Source organism: Cervus canadensis, chromosome 26 (assembly GCF_019320065.1).
Source record: "Cervus canadensis isolate Bull #8, Minnesota chromosome 26, ASM1932006v1, whole genome shotgun sequence".
In the NCBI taxonomy this organism is placed as follows: domain Eukaryota; kingdom Metazoa; phylum Chordata; class Mammalia; order Artiodactyla; family Cervidae; genus Cervus; species Cervus canadensis.
Window position 1 is genome coordinate 6,438,896 of NC_057411.1, and position 13,782 is coordinate 6,452,677.

At 34.9% G+C, this 13,782-nt stretch overlaps 1 long non-coding RNA gene across 1 annotated transcript in view; it reads left to right on the top strand.

The window, feature by feature from the left end:
- The first annotated feature begins 4,662 nt into the window (after positions 1-4,662).
- The window catches only part of LOC122428457, a 34,335-nt gene continuing 25,215 nt past the window's right edge, over positions 4,663-13,782 (top strand). The window contains exon 1 of the long non-coding RNA XR_006265717.1: positions 4,663-4,732. This is a non-coding gene — a long non-coding RNA (uncharacterized LOC122428457). The remainder of the gene's footprint in view (positions 4,733-13,782) is intronic.

Genomic DNA, 13,782 nt, shown 5'->3' on the forward strand with positions numbered 1-13,782 from the left:
GGGATGGGATGGAGAGAGAGGCGGGAAGGGGGATTGGGATGGGGAACACATGTAAATCCATGGCTGATTCATGTCAATGTATGTCAAAAACCACTACAATATTGTAAAGTAATTAGCCTCCAACTAATAAAAATAAATGGAAAAAAAAATGCTCTTCTTAAAGGTGCTATAACAATTAAGAATGTGTGGGATTCAGGACAAGTGTATTTGCATGAACTGGTATAGAAAATAGCTTCCTTTAATTATTTAAGGGACAAGACTAAGAATGCCTTAAATCTTTAATTTATCTAATAACTTTGGTAAATCATTAGAATACAATTTTGATTTCTTTTTTAGGGAACTTTTGTATCTACTGGTCAAAATGTGGCTCCTTTAGTTGCTGATAATATAAACTTGCTCAATTTATATGTTCTCCATGTCTGTATTTACTCAGTTGTAAAATAAAAATGAAAATAGTACCTACCTGGTAAGATTACAGTGGTGATTAATGAGAATGCCTGAAAGAATACCAAATGACTAAGTATTAGTTACAGTTAATTGGTTTTTAGCTTAAATGAAAGATGAATTCATATCACGGTTTATGTACTTGCTTGGGATACATGCTGTGAGAAAATGTGTATCTTCCTATGGAGTTTGGTGTAACTCAGCTTTAGAGGAAACACCTTTGGTGCCTGCTTGATGTACCTTGTAAGACTGAAGAGTAATTAGTTTATTTTCCAGATCAAGAGTTTTCTAAGACTCTTGACCATTTTCCTGTTCTAAATTTGCATGCTTCCTATGAATGTAACCATACCTGTACCAAGGGGAATGATTTTTCTTTATATATCACAGACTAATAAGAAACTGTTGACCCTGTTTATCAGTATCATCCCTAAAATCTTTCCTCTGTCCTACTGTCCTTCACCCTGGATGCAGCTGGTGCATTCCATGTAATACATTCTTCTGTTTCTTATTTTATGGCCTGATGTTTACATGGGGATTTGGTTTATATACTTTTTGTGTATGTAAAATTCACTGGAACTTTAATTAAACGTATAAAACAATTAAAATTCTAAAAGTTATATAAACTGGTGTGTCTTAAACTCTGCAGTAGAGATTGTATCATAGGCAGAGATAAGGAAGTCTTTCATTGAGATTCTGTTTCACATAATGACAGAACACTATTTTAATGGTAGGAAGAACAGCAAAGTGAGGAAATGTATTCAGTTCCAACTTTTATGAGCACCATTTATGTTAGCTAATATGCAAAACTGACAGTGAAATTGCTTTGAATCCTTATTTTTTGTTTGATTATTTACTTTCACATAGGCAATGAGAAGCCTATATTTAGTAAACACTATTAAAAATATTGACTCAATCAATGAAAATCTTAAAGTATTTATAAATTATTAAGAGAAAGTTTAGAGTCAATAAATAAATAATCTTTTAATACCACTTTGCAATTACAAAGAATATTTTTTGCCATTTGCAAAGTACCATGATTAGGATTTCTTTAAACTAAATACATCTACTTGCACATATATAAGAAACGCAATTACTTTGTTTCTCCTCATAGGGATGAGATACTCTGGACAGAATTTACTTTTTAATTTCAAAGGGAAAGGTTATTTCAAAGCAGTTTCTAGATATCAGCCCTAGATACTTTTTTACTCAGTTCTTTTTCTAGAAGGACAAATAACTTCACAAGGAGGTCCTTTAGAAATATGTTTTATAATCAATTATAAAAACACTGAATGTTTCCTTGAGACAGCCTTTGAAAGGTACTTCATAAATCACATGACCTTTGTTTGCATATCCAATTTAATATTCCAAGAAACTGCAGTGATACTGAGAAGACTGGGTTAAAAATAACAATGGGGAATGTGTAATGAATAATAGAGGAAAATCAGGGTACAGCATTTATACTCTTTCAGATAAACAAGAGGAAAAAACAGAATATGCAAATACTATCCAATAATACTAAGTAGTAGTGAATAGTTTTAATGATTTTCATGGGTGACAAAATTAACTTTTTTGTTTTTGGTTAAGAAAACCATTCTCTCTCTTTCTCTCTCTCTCTCTCTCTCTCTCTCTCTCTCTCACACACACACACACACACACACACACCTGCCTCAAAATAGTTTTCAGTTGCTTCTCTTGTTCAATGTAGCGGCTTCTCTGTTTTTGGTCTGTCTAACTCCATTCTCTTCCTTGACCTGTTTTTGACCTCAGCTCTAAGTTGGATTAAGCCCCTTTTAGGAGTAAAATTCTTTGATCCTGTGATTCTATTTCTGTTCTGCACAAATCAGCTGTATTTATATATTTCCAGCCCATGGAGGGGGAGGTAATTTTAGATTCCATTTTTATTTTTTCCTGGTCTACTAATTTTTCAAGAACATATAGCATGATCAAAAAATCAGAGTCTACACAGTGAAACAATAAATGGATTTTATTCACTCATTCATTCCCAAGTGATTGCTTATGACATGCTAAGCACTGCACAGGATATTAGAGACCCAAAGAGACCTGCTTTCAATTCACCCCACCAGAGTGCTCTCAGTGAAGTAGGAGGAGGCAGACACATAAATAAGTGTAAATGCAGTAATTCTGTAACGGGGTGAAAGATGAGTGGACTTGTGTCATGTGCAAGAAAGCCATTCCGGGCACAACATATGTGAGCAGTAAACTTAGGTGTGAAGCTGCTGAATGTACTTGGAAAACAACAATAATTCAGTTCAAGTGGAATGTGCAGAGTACCTCCCATGTGGAGGAGTTTGGATTTGATCATCTAAAATAGAAATCTCTTATGTGTGGGAGTTGGAGAAGGAAATGGCAACCCACTCCAATATTCTTGCCCAGAGAATGGGGTCACAAAGAGTTGGACACGACTGAGTTGCTAACACACACATGTGTGGGAATGCAGGTGGTTGCTTAATATATTCCATCATAATTTGTACTATAATGTAACATCACCCTTTAATTTTTATTTTAAAGTATGCTTCATTAGATATATGTCTGACTTATATGTAAACAAATTTACCATGTTGGGAGCATGTTTAAAAGTTGTTTGAAGATGGGATGGTTGTGCAACCAAAATGTTTGGAGATGGTTGCTCTAGGAATTAGAGCCTTTGAACTGTTTTGAACTGAAGTGATCTGTCTGGCAGTTTTGAGGGGCCAATAAAACAGTTAGGAATTACTGGAATTGTACGTTTACAAAGTCAGGACAGTAGTTAATAATAAGTGGCCTCTGAAGATTGGTTATTATTGTGGCGGTGGCGGTTGTTACCATCATCATCCATAGTATGGTAGCTATGGAGAGAGTGTAGTTTAGAGGAGCTAACACTGGCTCTAACGTCTGGCATGCTTGACTTCTGGCTCTATCAACCAGGTGAATTTTTGGCAAGATACTTAAGCTTTTGGAGGCACAGTCTTCATCAGCAGCATGAGGATAACAATTCCCACCTCACTAGTTTGTAGTGAAGATTTCAAAAATGCTCATGAAGGACCTGGCATAGGCCATAGCCAATACTCCATAAATCATTACGTAAATAGTTATTGTCTGTTGGTCCTTTAATGGACCGGAACTGGTGGTCCGGAGTAGACGATAAGAAAGTAAGAGAGAGAAAGAGGCTGATAGCGCTTGTTGGTCCTTGAATGGACTGGAAACTGGTGGTTCCGAGAGTAAGAGAGAGAAAGAGGCTGATATCCCTGGTTTAGGCGGAAAGCCAATAGAGTCCTGTGCTTAGGGCTCGCGCTGCTGCACGTGGGCACCGGGCGCCCCTCGAGTGGGTGAAGGCACAGGCGCCTTCTCCAGAGGGTCTTAGAAGCCCGGGCAAGAAAGTGAGCTCAGCGGGCCTCCGCGCTCCAAGGAATTAGCCGGAAATAGACAGAGAGAGAAAGACAGAAAGAAGAAATAGAAACAAAGAAAGAAAGACAGGGGGACCCAAGCTCTGATGGAGCAAAGGTGTTTTAATCAACAGGGCGTGGGCATATAACCCACGCAATATAACCCACAGTGGCAATAACCACTGTCTTACAAGGTGGTTATTCTCAGCAAAGACAAAGATTAAAATTCCAGACTTACAAAACATAAGATGATCCCTATCAAAGAGAGTGAGTTGCAAACAATCACCTTTTACCATTTGGCTCATAAAAAGGAAGAGGGTACTTATCACTGTAATGAGAAATGCCTGGATTCCTCAGCCCCTGGAAAGGTGTGTCTCTCCTCTTAATTCCTGAATATTCAGGAATCAATAAGGGCCAGAGGGTTTCTAACAGATCCAAAACAGCACACAGGAAGCCTTTTGTTAAATGCTTCCTGACAACTGTCTTCTCATTCAAAAGACTTTCCTGCTTGTTTCTCTGTGATTCTAATTTTTTGGATTTATAAACATTCCCATCAAATTTAAAGTCCTTGACTTTTACAGATAACAGTGGTAAGGGAAGTTTGCTTGTTCCCCCTATAACTAAAAATGCTTATTTTTACTAGTGGTCTTATACTCTATTTGTAAAATAATATCTTCACACAGAATATTTTGCATAATGGAAATAGACTTTGGCCAGTGCGATTCCTCTCTTGACCATGTTCATGCTCACACTTTTAAACATGTTGTACAGAATATGGCTTTCTTTGGCTCAGACTCTGACTTTAGATAAGAATCAGTTTGGCCTACATTGCAGTGTCATGGACTAGGCCCTTGGTGACTGATAGCTATGCAGAATTGTGTCTTACTAGAGTTATGAAAATAAGGGTAAGTTAGAATGTTTTCATGATAAAGCAAATAATTTCAAAGAGTGTAATAAAATACAGCTGTGTTTGGATCCTCTTCCTTTTGCCTTTTATGTAAATATTTTGAAGTAATTTTGGTTCAACTGCATGATCTGCATACATGGGCCATGAATTTTTAAATAGTGAACTAAGCATGACTTTATTGAAGGATTTATTAAATTGCTCCTCTGTCCGTGGGATTCCCCAGGCAAGAATATGAAAAATTATTGGTAAAAATCAATTACTTGTAAAAATGGACAAAATAATTATTTGTAGCTGACATCACACAGAATTTGATTATAGCATAACCCATAATTCCATAAAGAATTGTAACCTGTTTAATTACACAAAGATACACTTTGAAAATAATTTATTTTGGCAGGATGACCAGTGTGGGGTAGGGAGGCTAAAACAAATGTTTCAATTTAGCCTTAAACAGAAAATGGAGAAGTGAAAACAGGTGTCAGTCACAACTGAAGAAGAGCCTTGCTAGAAAGGGAATCTGTTAACACAGGTGTTTTCAAAAGCCAAACGGTGGGGAAATTTTCATCTTGTTAAACAGACAAATATTTTTACATAGTTGTGATTACAAAATGTAAGTCAAATCTTTATTCTACTTCTTAGCATAAAATTGGATCTGTGTAAAGCTCTATGCTCAAAAAGATAAAGATTATTTTTTCTGTTAAATTGATCATGTATAATGATTTCAAAAAATGTTGCTTTGTAAAGTTGAAATCAAATTTTTTTTAAGGTTTTCTTTCTATCGACAACTACATTTGCTAAAATGTTTGTAGTAGCAAACTGTTCTCTCAAAATATTGACATATCTCTTGGTTGTTCAGTTCGTTTGCTTTTTCTAGTCTTTTGGTTTCCACTGTTTTAGTTTCTTCACGTTTCACTTGTTTGTTGAAAGCCATATCTAGGTATAAATATTTCCTTGGTGGCCCAGCTGGTAAAGAATCTTCCTGCAATGTAAGAGACCTGGGTTCGATTCCTGGGTTGAGACGATCCCCAGGAGGAGAGTGTGGAAACCCATTCCAGTATTCTTGCCTGGAGAATCCCATGGACAGAGAGAGGAGCCTGGCAGGTAAAATTCCATAGGTTTGCAAAGAGTCAGACACGACTGACGTGCCTTAGCATGCATGCTTGCAACACACGAATATTCTATCTGGAAATCTTTGTACTTTAACTGGTGAATTTTGCCTATCTATATTATATATATGGATCATTTTTACCATATTGTTCCATGCTCTCTATGTATATCATTTATCTATGTTTGTTTTCTTCCCTCTTCTTATAGGATAGATTATTTTTATTCTTATATGTTTCCTTCAACTAGATAAAAATTTATGTACCCTCTTATTGTAATCTTTATTACTACTCTTAAATTTTTACCATAAATATTTAATTTCAAAGTCTCAAACTCCGGGAGACAGAGGAGGACAGAGGAGCCTGCAATGCTGTAGTCCACGGGGTCACAGAGTTGCACACGACTTAGCGGCAGAACAACAGCAACAGAAGTTAATCAGTCGTTTCCTCTCACCACAAAGTGAAGTGAAAATCCTAATATTACTTTTAACTCATGAACTCTCATTAGGCTTCACAGTTATGATTCTTTTAGTATTTTATCTCTATTTTTCAGCCTCACACTTTAGAGTTGTTTACAATCCTTGAATCCAGCTGTCCATTCTACTAATTTCTCATTGCCTGTGTCATAGAATTTATTAAACCTTTTATCATGCAGTGTACTACGCATTAGGGATAACAGATGAAAAGCATGTGATCCATGCCATCAAGAAATTTTACACTCGACTAAAAGAATGTGATAGAGTTTTCATTAAGAGACTTCAGTAAGAGTGATCTGAACACAGAGGATAATGTGGCTAAATAACCGGAAGTACATATTACATTTGATTACTGCTTTTTTTAAAATAAATATTTTTAGATTTATTTCCATTTTATGTATATGTTTTTACTCACAGTTCCTTCTTACATCTGAAGTTTTTTCTATGTGGATAATTATCTTGCCAACAGACACAATTTTATCCACCCCTTCCCCCCAGACCTGACATATCTTTTAAAAGTTTTGTTGTCTTGCACTGGCTAGGGCCTCCAGTCTTTGTTCAATAATAGGAGTAGTGAGAGTGAACTTTCTGGCTTTATTCCTGAACTTAGAGAGTTTTCATTCTCTTACCAGGTACGATATTACTGTAGGATCTATTTGTAGATGCTTTTTCACAGTTAAGAAAATTCTTTTCCAATACTGATTTTTCTGAGAATTGTTATCCTGCTTGTAAGTTGAATTTGGTTAAACTTTTTCTTTAACTCATTTTTATATGATTTTCTTCTTTAGTCTAATACATGGAAAAATATACTGACTTATTTTTTAATGTAAATTGATTTATAGTACAGATTACAGTTTATCTTGGTGAATATTCCATGTGAACCTGAAAAGATTATATATTCTATTGTTGTTATGTGAATTATTCTACACATGTCAATAAGTATCAGTTGGAAAAATAGGTTGATGATGTCGGCCTGGCCCTCTATGTTGTATTGATTTTCTATTTGTTTTATCTATTACTGAGAAAGAAGTGTTAAAATCTCCAACCATAATTGTAGACTTGTCCATTTCTATTTTTAGTTCTATCAGTTTTTGTTTTGTGTATTTTGAATTTTTATTGTTTTATACATGTACGTTTAGGATTATTATGGCTTTTTGGTGTATTAACACTTTGCCATTAGAAAATGTCTCCTTTTGTTTCCAATAATACTCTCTTTTTGAAATTTGTTGTTGTTGTTCAATCACTAAGTTATATCCGACTCTTTGCAACCCTATGGACTGCAGCACACCTGGCCTCCCTGTCTCTCACCATCTCCCAGAGTTCGCCCAAGTTCATGTCCATTGACTCAGTGATGCCATCCTTCTTGAAGTTTACTTTGATGTTAATATAACCACCTAGGTTTTCTTTTGATTACTGTTTTCATGATATATTTCTTTTTGTCCTTTTAATGTATTTATTGCTTTCTACTTAAAATGAGATTCTTAATAGATCACAGATACTTGTCTTACTTTTTATCCAGTCTGTCTTTAATTGACATGTTCAGAGTATTTATATTTAATGTAAATATTGATTAAATATTTGGATTAAAGTTGGATTAAAGTCTACATTCTTTTTTCTAGTTGCTATTTGTTTTGTTTGTTATTTGTTCCTCTCATCTTAAATTTTTTTCTTGCTTGCAGTTGGATTATTTAAGTATTCCTTATGATTCCAGTTTAGGTCTACTATTTTTTTTTTTATTTGTACTTCTTTTAAAAAGTTGTGTTTCCATTTTAGTGGTTGCTCTGAAGTGTACAATAGAAATGCAACTAATTGTAATCCATCTTCAAATGATAATACAACTTCACATGTAGTCTAAGCACCTTATAACCATTTGCTGTCTATTCTTTCCTCTCACTTTTCGTGATTTTCTTTTATGGTTTTTAAAATAACATGTATTTCTTAAAAATGATGTGCATAATAGGAAACAAAAAACACATTTTATTCATACATTTTAGCCGTATGCATTCTTAAAATATTCAGTGTATTGTTACTATTTGTTTACATAAACAATCCACTACACTGTAGAGTGACTAAAAATAAGAAACATGCATTTTTATATTTACCTTTAGCACTGTTAACCTTATAAATTCTCTAAAGTTGTCTTGGGGTCCTCTGGGAACTCCAGAATCACACCTTGAGACTGGTTGATATAATCTATTAGGATTTATATAAGCTACATTATTTTTTCTTATAATTTTCAATGTTTACTTATCTGAACTTAGCAATCCCCTGGTGGCTCAGACAGTAAAGAGTTTGCCCGCAATGCGGGAGACCTGGGTTCAATACCTGGGTCGGGAAGATCACCTGGAGAAGGAAACGGCAACCCACTCCAGTATTCCTACCAGGAAAATCCCATGGATGGAGGAGCCTGGTTGGCTACACACCAGGGGCTGGCAAAGAGTCGGACACGGCTGAGTGACTTCACTTTCACTTTTCATCGGAACTTGAAGACATCTTTCTAACTTAGTACTCTACTTCTGGCAGCAGATGCAAAAGATGTTTTTATTAGAAAGCATGATAGTTTGCCTTTGGAAGACTAAGTCAAAATGTGCTAATAAAGGAGAGGGACACCTGTATAGTCCTGAGAAATATTTTTAAAGAACTAGTGATTTTATTACTATTTAGCACTGTGACCCATTTGTCATACACACATAGCATTATTATAGAGTCTTTTATTTTTTAAGTCATAAGAGGTATCACCATAGGAAGGAGTCCAGTTACTGGACCTTTTAATTTTACTTTGGGTAACTCAGTTTATCCCTTGAATGAGTTGAACCATTTCACTCCATTATGAAATGTCACATAGCAGTTGGATTCACTCATGTGAAGGAGAGACAGATCCTATCAACCATGTAAAGGCTCTAGATGATCAGCTTAAGTCAGTCTATCTCTCAGTTGCTCACAAAAGGTATACTTTCAAATGGAAATAAAGAACATGTGAAATATATCTTCTACTATATAGATATGGGGCACAGCTCTTACCAATTACATTTCCTGCATATACCAATGGCAATATACTTTGAAATACTTGATATATGTAAGACTGTTAGGACAAATTTTATCTAAAGATTTTCTAAAAATGTTTTTTGATTATCTGATTTTTGTTTCTAAAACATGTCATCTTCTGTTACCTATATTCTTTTTGGTGTTCTTTATTATCAGTTCTTCATCATTAGGGAAAAAGTTATAAAATATCTTTGTGCTTCATCATTATTTGATGGAAACACTGTTCTTCTTGCTTTTAAGAAATTGCCAGTTTTAATATGATTCTGTAAATTTAAATGGTCTATAGTTTTCAGGTTTCCAGAAATGTTGATATGAATTAGATTTTTACACAAAAATATGGTAGTATGTAATTTTAAAAAATAACATGTTAAAATATCATAGTTACAATCTACTGAATCAATCTGTAAATGTAAAAGTTCTAGCACTGGGTAATAGATGTGAACTGTAAAGTAAGGCATTAATCTCAGAATCATTACTTTTTAACCTCTAAAAAATCTATTATAAAGAGCTTAAATATATATTTGACATAATTTTCATGTTTATGAAATATATGGCTCAGTTCAGTTCAGTCGCTCAATCGTGTCTGACTCTTTGTGACATCATGGACCACAGCAGGCCAGGTCTCCCTGTCCATTACCAACTCCCAGAGTCCACTCAAACTCATGTCCGTTGAGTTGGTGATGCCATCCAACCATCTTATCCTCTGTCATCCCCATCTTCTCCTGCCTTTAATCTTTCCCAGCATCAGGGTCTTTTCCAATGAGTCAGTTCTTCGCATCAGGTGGCCAAAGTATTGGAGTGTCAGCTTCAACGTCCATCCTTCCAATGAACACTCAGGGCTGATCTCCTTTAGGATAGACTGGTTGGATCTCCTCACAGTCCAAGGGACTCTCAAGAGTCTTCTCCAACACCAGAGTTCAAAAGCATCAATTCTTTGGCTCTCAGCTTTCTTCACAGTCCAACTCTCACATCCATACATGACCACTGGAAAAACCATAGTTTGACTAGATGGACCTTTGTTGGGCTACATAAATGATAGCTATGTATTTGCAAAAGTATTACAGAATACTATATCACAGTAATAACCATAGAAATTTCAACACATTTACAAATTAAAATCAAAGTAATATTTCAAAAAGAATTGCAAGCATCTTTGCTTGCTTTTCAGAGACATACTTGAGCTTCAAGCAATCCTATCAAATCTGATTAAAGATGTGAGAGATATCATTTAATGCTATAAGGATATGATTTCTTATATTGTTATAAATCCTTTATGAATTATTCTGTTTAACTAACTAAAGATGAATTTTTAATGGGTACTCATTTTCTAATGCTATTTTCAAGGAATTTGGAAAACATTGCATTTTACTTTAAACATTTTAATTTACTTTAACATGCAGCTGAAATCAAAGTCTAAATCTTGGGACAAATGACAATCTCTTTCAAGTAGATTTTTGTTTGTTTGTTCTGTCAGTCATTTGTTGTCATATAGCAAACTACTCCAAATTTAAGGACCCCAAACAACAGATTATTATTTCATAGTTTCTGTGCATTAGGAATCTGAGTTCAGCTTAGCTGAGTACTTCTGGTTCAGAGTCCCATAATTAAGTTGTTGACCAGAGCTGTGCTCTCGTCTGAATGACCGGCTGTGATAGAATCTATTTTTAAGCTCCTTCATGTGGTAGTTGGCAGGATTTAGTTCCTCATCTAGGATCGTTTGGCCAAGGGCCTCTATTCCTCCTTGCTGTTGGCTAGAGGGCTTTCAAAAGCCCTTGCTACATGGGTCTCCCTATAGGTGAGCTTATAATATGACAGGTAATCTCCATCAAAGCAAATAAACAAGAAAGGAAGAGAGGAATGCAAAATGGAAGCCACTATCATTTTATAACTTCTCCTTGGAAGTGACATCCCATGTTTGCTATGTCTTATTCATTAGAAGAGAATTACTTGGATCTCCCTGGTGGTCTAGTGGTTAATAATTTGCTTTGCAATGCAAGGGATGCAGGTCCCATCCCTGGTCTGAGAACCAAGATCCCACGTACCAAGGGGCAACAAGAGAGTCTGTACCTCCATAATGACCCCTCATGACACAACTGAGATTTGGCATGGTCAAATAAACAATTAATTAATTTTAAAAATAAGGAAGAGAATTACTAAGACTTGCTTATATTCTACAGGAAAGGGTTACATAAATCTGTGAATACAAGGAGGTGGGGATCGTAAGAGGCCATGTTAGAAGCGTTCTACCACACTTGATTAAGACTCTTGAATTTCTTACATACAGAAAGAAAAAATTTGAAATGAAGCCATGTTAGAAGCTTTCTACCACATTTGTTTAAGACTCTTGAATTTCTTACATGTAGAAAGAATAAATTTAAAATGAGCCCAGATCTGATGAATGTTGAAGTAGATGCAGTAAAGGAACAATATTTTGTTTCTTTAAAAAGTATATGATTTTATTGTTCAAAATAAACATCAAAAATTTTTCTATCTAAATCTCTTACCTATTTTTATTTTGCCCTTTTCTTTTTGGTGGCATGAATTTATAGAGGACAAAATGTGTAATGTATTTCTAATGCTTTTGCCACTTCCTACAAATGCAGTGCTTGATCTGCTTAAATTCAATTGAACAACATGTATTTATAGGTCAGAAAGCCCTAGGGAAGTGTTCTATTTCAACATGACTACACTTTCAAGATTATGACTTGGAGATTCTCAATGAATTATTGACCAGCCCTTTGGTTTCTAATGTGTAGAAATTTGTATTAACTAATCTATATTTTAGGGTCAAGAGAGAAGCGTTTCTATGTGTGCTTAGTCTAAATTCTCTGTGATAGAGGCTAGAAAATCATCGACATGCCTACATTTGCTTTTTTAATAATTCTTGATCTGCCAAATGAATTTCAGCTTTTAATTTGCACAAAAGGCAAAACTATAAAAATAGAGACCAACTGATTTTATTTAAAAGGTGGTTTAAATTCCCTTCAACTTGATATTAGTTCTCCAGTGCACTGATTTCTCTTCAAGTTCATTAACATTTTCTCTTGAAGAGTGATAATAATAGCTTTTGTCCTGTCATTAATGTTAACTGTCATTAATGTGACCCAGTCACTATGGCAAGGAATCCCAGCGTCAAGTCAGTCAACTATAAAATATAAGACTATCCAAACTAGAGCCTCATTAGATAGCGCTTCATTAGATTTAATGCTTGTCTCATGGCACAGCTTCATAATTTGAATACAGAGGTTCCCAGGCATTGCATTCTGTGACTTGATACCACTAAATGCTCATCAAAGTGCCTTAATCTGTCTAAAATATTTGTAATGAACCTAGATTTACATCCTTTGGAATTAGCACTTAGGATGACCAATGACTTCTTATATTATTCATCACTTCTTGCTTCCCATTAGCAAAATTAACTGCTGTTCCATCCCAAATGATGAGAATAGTTTCAAACTATTTAACAATGTGGATTGAACAAAAGAGCTGTTAATTTTGCCTGACAGAGATTCAAAGGACTGTGAATCTTACAGTTGGGTGATAATTTAAAAAGTAGATACAAGTGGCCATGATTGCAAAAATTATTCTTCTGCTAATCAGAACAGATTGTAGTAGGATAATATTGATAGCTAAACTGCCCCTGTATCTTAGTATGAAACTGAAATTGAAGTAAGCTCCACATATTTCATTAATTCTTATTTTATTTTTTACTCATAAAATCATATCTGCACTATGTTTTCCCTTTACATCTTCCAAGATTGTGTTTGAAAGTAATTTTCTCTATTTAAAATGAGATTTACATGATCAGACTTTCTTTGATGTTGTTCAGATGTTTTCAGAAGTACCAGTTAGGGATTGCTATTCCCTAGAAAGCAATTAAGAAGCATGTATTTTTTAATATTCTCCCTCCTTCTCTACTCTTTTGTCATTTAACTTATTTTCCAGAATTTATAACTTATGAGTCCATTAGCCTGAATTTTATTACTCTGTCAACTTCTGACATTTAAAAATCTTCTTATTGGTAAAAAAAAAATGATGGAATCAATGGATTGGAGAATCTAATGAGGTTAACTGTGTGTGTGTGTGTGTGTGTGTGTGTGTGTGTGTGTGTAGTCAGACTTATACAGTTAATTAGCAGGAAGAAAATCTTGGAGTAGAGATTTCAGAAATGGTGCAGTTGGTAGTGGTGGCAAGAGTAGGTTTTTTTTCAAAGGAAGTGAGTACCAGAGATGATGGCAAGGATATCCAGAAATTGTATCTATATTGTTGCAAAAAAAAGTACTATAAGTATGGGTAAAAGAAGGGGAAATCATAGAGTAAGTGCCAAAGGCATCAATAAACTAAGAAGTAACTAGGTAATTAGGGGATTACCTAGTAATTAGGAGAGCAAAATAAGCAGAGGGAGAGATGGGTATACTCTGGTG